Source organism: Zea mays, chromosome 1 (genome assembly GCF_902167145.1).
Source record: "Zea mays cultivar B73 chromosome 1, Zm-B73-REFERENCE-NAM-5.0, whole genome shotgun sequence".
Taxonomy (NCBI): Eukaryota; Viridiplantae; Streptophyta; class Magnoliopsida; order Poales; family Poaceae; genus Zea; species Zea mays.
Window position 1 is genome coordinate 129,379,482 of NC_050096.1, and position 6,986 is coordinate 129,386,467.

Here is a 6,986-nt window from a genome sequence, read left to right on the forward strand (position 1 = left end):
GCAGTCTCCCGTGAGGAGGGGAAACTTGGAGTCAACGACGCGGAGCCACACGTCGGCGTCCAACGGATCCTCTGCCTTGGTGAACAAGGGTGGCTGCGTACTTAGGAACTCCTGGTAGGTTGCCGCTGCCGGAGGTCGCTGATGCTGGCCTCCACCATGCTGCTGATGGTGGGGCTGGCGCTGCGAGAGATGTCGCAGAATCTCGTTCTGCTGGGCCATCAGCTCCTACACTGTGGGAGCTGGTGGAGGTGGCGGGGGAACCTGCTCGTTATGCCCGCGACGCTGCCTAGCTGCCATCTGAAAATAGAGATTGGCGCCATTGTTATCCCAATTCACCATTCCGGACGACAAGGTATTATCTCACATGGAAGGAAAAATGCCATAATCATAATATTAGGTTCGAAATGAAGATAACATGGTGACAAACATCCCACAGATTCCAAAAGTTCACAGGGTTACATTAGGGGAAAAGGTACCCGTAAGCCTAGTCCAAAATCTGACATTAACTAAGCTCGCATAGGTGTATATCCGCCTAAAAGTGTCAAAGTGACTGATTAACCCTGAGCGGTGGAAGCGACACTGGATATGGGTGAAGGAGGCATCGCGGAGGTAGTCCCATGGGGACCAGGGGCTGGTCCTAACTCCTCGGGAGCCTCTTCTCCCTCGCTTCCGGCTTCATTGGCCTTCATCTCCAAGTGGTGCATGTCTAGGTGGTCATTCGCTTCTTCGAGTTCCCTCTACACATCATGGAGCTGGTTCTCCAAGACATCAATAGTGTTGTCTCGGATCTCCACCTGCTGCTCCAAGGTGGTAATGCGCTGGCTCAGCCTTTCCACCTGCAGATCTTTCTCTACCAACTCGGTGGATAAATCGACCACAAAGTCTTCTCGACTATCGAGAGTGAGCTTGGCGGTTTGAGCGATGTTAGCAATGTGTGCCATAGCGTCGCTCTGAAGGGCCTGAAGGCGGTACAGCGCACTCATGCACTGAACGGTGACCCTCCCAACCAAGTCAGGATACATTGCCCACACATCCTTCACATGGCTCACGCGGTTACACCACATGGGGTCATCCTTCTTCTCAGCAGGGAAGAGTCCCAAGGGGTGCATCACCATCTCCAGGGGATGGTAGCCGCAGAAAGTTGTCAGAGCCTTCATGGCTGCCGCTTCAATGGTGTCGTCCGTCCTGAGTCCAATTGTCTCGGAATCAAGAGAACGCCAACCCGGCTGAAGGGGATGAGCCTCCAAAGTCAGCCAAACCCGACAACAAGGTACCCGATGCTCCTCATACAACTGCACCGTGTACAAAGGGGGCGTAGGGTAACCGGCGGAGTTAAGCACTTCCCACAAGATGGAAGGAAAGCCATCGCGAGAAAGGAAGTCAGAACTGAAACGAGTGTCTCCTCCACTAGCGGGGGTGGGTGAATTCATCTGCGGAAGGGAATCAAAGGTAAAGATTATGGTGGAAGGAAAAAAAGAGAAAGAGGGCCCGAATGGTTTTAAAGGATGTGGGTTAGCTCAAGTTTTAATTCCTCTTTGTGTTTATAATGCATGCATGCCGAAAGTAACGTCTCCTCTCCAAACAATAGGGTGCTCTTAGGGCATCCTTAAAAAGTCTAAGTACTGGCCCACGGGGCCTAATTAATTAGCCACCTATTTCTCCCTCTATGCCTAAGGCCTTTCGTCCTAGGTCTAGTGGTCTAGTCCTGATGATCCGTAGCAGTTTCTAGGCAAGTTTTAATTTTTGAAAATGGTATTCATGGTTTATTGTTATTCTCTGTGGTGGAATTTGCTCCGATACCATCTGTGGCAGAACCACCTGAATTATTCCAGATTAAGTGCCTAAGTCACACCTCAGGGGCTATAACACACTTAAATCGGAATAACCCGTCAGTCCCTCAGATCTAGTCTGATAGAGCCACTTAACCAGGATCAAATTCCACAATCTCACTCAAAGGTGAGTCACAGGAGAAATACAATAAAACAAGAAACCTCAAATTAAGTGATGAATTATTAAATAATCAGAGTTTTTGAGTAGCAAATAAGAGTTCACAAAATAAAATGCAGCGGATAATCGATGTCGTCGGTATCGAGGAAATGGGCAAGGCCTAGCCCACTACTCCTCGTGCTCCTCTCCTGCCGGAGCAGCATCCCACTCAACCGTCCAACCCGGTGGCAGGGTGGTAGGCCAAGTAATACCATCAACCATATCCTGAAGCGTACCTGCAAAAATTATGCCACAAGCAAGGCTGAGTATACTAATACTCAGCTAGACTTACCCGGTGTGAGGAGTCTACTCCTCTACCTCTAGACTATGCAGCTGTTTGGCGGAGGGGTTGGGTTTGCCAAAGCACTAGCTGTTTCTAAAATTTACTTTTAGCTTTTCAAATTATAACATCATTATCTTAGCAAGGTTTGCTCCTTCTAAGCATACATAGTAACAAGCATTTAGTTCAATCAACAAATTATCTCATGTAACCTCATTTCACTTCTTACTCGATGCAGTACAAGGGGTCAAGCTCTCATTAGCTGCGAGAAGCAGACGATTCGAATCGAGTTTTATACTTGCAAGGTAAACCTAAACACACGACATGTCAGGGTACTTCGACCCCGCTCATGACAACGGTCCCCATCGATTCCCCGTTCGCGTCCAGGCCTCACCGCCTTGGCATACAATGCTCCATTAACCCCGGCTGCCGCCGTGCAGTGACCGCACTTGTACCCACCATAGCTAGCATGGGAGACCCAGTCTCAGGTCGCATGAGGGATAAAGTCCGCACCCGGCTTCACCCAGGTACTAGGTTTACCAGTTACCATTTTTCCCGGCATGTGCTTAGTACGTTCAAACGCTTGACTCAGGTATCCACACATTAATCCTTAATTCCTTTTTCTTGTCTCATGGTCAGGGCATCCTCCCTGGATCCAAGTCCATAGACTAACACAGAACCCGTTATCAAGATGAATACAATCAATTCCTGACCTCACGCGAGTGCTAGAAAAATCACTCGACTTCTACCGAGATCCTGATTAGCAAGCAGCTACTCGACCTAGCATACTAGTATTCATCTCAAAAAGGAGTCCTAAGTTCATGCAACTAAAGGTTTCAAGCAACTCCTACACTTAAGTGCACATTACAATCCTACAAGCATTAAGTGTAGTAAAGTAGCATATAATAATACAGTTATGCATATAAACCGGGGCTTGCCTTCAATAGCTGGGGCTGTGGGGAGATCCTCGATAGCAGCCTCGGAAGCTTGCTCCTGATCCTCTTCTTGGACAGTTCCTTGCTCGGGGATGAGCACGTACTCTCCGTCGGCGAGATTACAATCTAATGAATGCAATGCGTAAGATACATGCATGATATGATATGTGCTTTAGAAATTTCAACTTTTGATGGTGTATGGTCTACTTGAGTTAGATAGAGTTAATCCTTACTTATGTGAGACTTTTGGGTGGTATACTTGGTAAGTTGGATCAACCTTAGCTAAGTTAAGTGGTAGGTTTATTTTTTGGGGTTCCACTGAATTCTCTTTTAAAGTCTCTAGTGAGAATTGCCAAGAATTCAAGTTGGACTTATTGGAGTGAGGTTTATTTCTTCCTTTCTTTTCTTTATTCCTTTTAAGTTTTCGGAGTGGGTTTGAACTATATGTTACCTTAATAAATTTCCACAAATTCTGTAAAAATTACAGTGGCTTATTACTAGTGTGTAGTTCTCTGTTGTAAAATTTGGGGTTCAAAAAGTGAATAGTTTTCTCTGGACAAAATTACCAAGTTTTAGGGCAGAAGGGGTGATTTGAACTACCACTATCATTTAATAGTAGGTAATTCTCTAAGACTTATTTTTGCTAGCATTTAGATGTTATAACATGACTTGGCACAAAATTTTAGCTATTAATTCTTATTAGTTATTTTACTAGGATTTTCTAAAGTTTCTAGCCAAAGGGGTGCTTTCTACTACCACTATATTTGAAAAATATCAAACAACAGATTTCTGATTTTTCCTAGCTTCTATTTTGCGCAAGAGCAATCATTTTGAAGTTTGGTATCTTTTTGCTTAAGGGAAAGGGGTGGTATGCATTAATTGGATGAAATGGCCTTTCTTATAAAATATTAGCAATAGGTATTATTTTGCATCTTTTTAATGGGTTGCATTTTTCTCTGGTGGCCTATCTCATCATTGACCTAGCAAAATTTTATTTGCCCATTATTGTATTATTATGGGTTATTCATGATTTATTTGGAAAATAACTCATTATCAGATTATATTTATTTACCCTACTTAAAAAAATGGGCTGGGGTGTTTATTATTTTTGTAGTAGGGTTCTGGTGGTTACAAGTCCACTGGATTTTTATTATCAATTTTGGGTCTGGTTTTGTAATTCTAATAATTGATTTCTTGTTGGAATAATGCTAAATAAAACATTTTACTTTAAAACTGATCTGGACTAGAGGTCCCTTTATTTTTTCCTAGGTTCTCTGTTACTTAAGCAAATTAGGAAAAATAATTTCATCCACTGGTCATTAAGTTTTAAGGCTTTTCTGATTTTCCTAAGGTTTGGGCAGAAATGGCTTTTAATGGATATCTACACTAATTTGTTCAATACTGGGGTTCTCACTATTTTTAAACTGTGCTTAACTGGAGTTTGAACATCAACAAAATTTCTTAGGTTCAGCACAGAAACAAAACTAATTTTCCTTAATTAAACAAGGTTTGGTTAGTTTCTGTTTTTAATTTTAAACTCTAAAAATTAGAACAAAAAGCATAGGGTTCATTATTTTTAAATGATAGCTCATATTATTCAGGATCTAGCAAAATTAGTTTGACAACTTTTGCTTAATAATTCATCAAGTTATGAATTTTCTAAGTTCTCTGTTTATTAAAAAGGTTAAACAGAAATGATTAAATGGGAAAACTACTTTGCAACGGGGTCCCTGGCGGGTGTTTTAAGTTTTCCTCATAGACTAGTCCCTGGGCTACTATTCAAATGAGTCACTGACATCATAGAAAACCCCCTGGAATCTTCTAATCCTAACCCGAGGTCCTTTCCCCAAATTAAACAGTACCAGCGGCGGAAGAAAGGGCGGAGGGGCTTACCGGCGGCGAGATTGCTCCGGTTAGGTGGCCGAGGGTGTAGGTGAGGTCCTGAGGGTCACGACGATGTGCGGGTCGCCGTTGGGGATGGTCGGAGTCGGCCGGTCCACGTGCGCAGGCGGGGGAGCTCGGCGGCGGTGAAGAGTCCGGCCTATCCAGGGCGAAATTGACCAATCAAACGGGTCAGAGAGCTTCACCAGGGATCAAGGAAGGGGTGCGCGCGAGGAATTGAAGAATGGCTCACCGGCGAGCTCAGTCCACGCGCGGGGGCGGGCGACCGAAGTCCGGCGAGGGTGATCTTCGCCTTCCGATGAAGTTCTGCCAGGTCCGAGGGCTTGGAAAGCTTCACGTTCCTATGGTGGAGCTAACCGAAGCGCTGGCGCGACTTTGGGGTGACTGGAGTGGGCTGGCCACAGTGGCTGAAGCTCTGGAGGCAATGGCGGGTGGAAAGGAGCTCGCCGGAGCTAAGGAGGGGTGTCTGGCCGGCGGTGGTGAGCGCGGGGTGAAGTGAGGCACGCCGGGGAGGCTTTATAGGCGCAGGCGAGCACGGCCGAGGGCGGGGCTCAGACAAGCGCTCGGGGCGTGCGCGGCGAACGCTAGTGCGCGCTCTGGCGTCTGGCACAACGTCGAGCACGAGGCAGCGCAGAGAGAGGTCGTGTTCAAGCGTGGATTGGGCCCAAATCTTTGAGATTATGGCCACGATCCCGTTGAGAGATCTCTTCCTCTCAGGTCCCTTTTGTCGTTTGTGTGTGGAGGCTAGCAGGTTTTGCTGAATGGATTATGAGATAGAGAGGGGAGAAATCCTGTTTGTCTCACTGCCGCACACAGGGAGAAGATCTCTGGTTTGACGTGTCCAAGGCATGCGTCCCAATGCCATCTTCTGGCACAAGACAAAGATGTTAGTTATGCACATTTTTGTCAATGGGGCCATTAGGATTTGAGTTAGGGATCAAGGTGAACACGCTTGATCTTTGGCTTAGGTCTGAAATTCAGAATTCTGAAATTCAGAATTCCCTAATGAAATCCCATTTGAGAGGCTTGCTTAGAGTTTTATTTAAATTGTTTTGGCCAAACTTCCTTAATCTTTGTTGTTGCTTATTTAGTATACTTTAATGTTTGTAATTAGCCCAAGCCATGATTCTAAATTTTTCATACTCTTTTCCCCATTTTCTTGAATTTTGCTTATAGGGCTCAATTAGGGTTTTTGTTGGGGTTGCACATTTTTTTTTTGAAAAACCCATTTGTTTTGAACATGATGCTTTTAAGTATAAGCTTAGTGGGTTCTTTATCCTTAAATCAACTTGATGTTCATGCTTAATTTTGGTTCACATATGATGATGGTTCTTGGGTTAGCACTTGAGAGAAACCCTAGGTGACACTGGGGTGTCAAAGTGCCGAAGGCAGCAGTCATCAGTTGATCCTCTTTCTTTGTATAATTTCCAAGAATTTCGTTACACATAGTTTCTATTAATTCCAACCATTCATTGCATGGTTCCTTGAATCTCTTTTAGAACTTAAATCAGTAAGGCAGCCGGACAAGTTCATATTTTCCCTTCTTCTTTCTTCTTCGGCAATCCCCAACCGCCAGAGGTCGGAAATGTCTAGTTAGCCAAATATTCTTGTACTAAGTCTCTGGTGCTGATATGTTCAGCCATGACTCTAAACTCCGCTTTGGCCAACTGGCAAGGAGACCGCAACTTCATATTGCACAAGGGGCGAGTCATGCCAAAGTTCAATCTCAACGGACTCATCACCATGCTCATGAGTTTCTCCTTTTCTTCTCGTCAGCTTTCACATAAAACCACTCGTTCGTCCACCTAGTTGTCCATTTGGTGTGGTAGGCTCTCACAGGGGCCTTTGTGTCCTTTCGGTATGCGAAGTTGTAGCATCCGAAG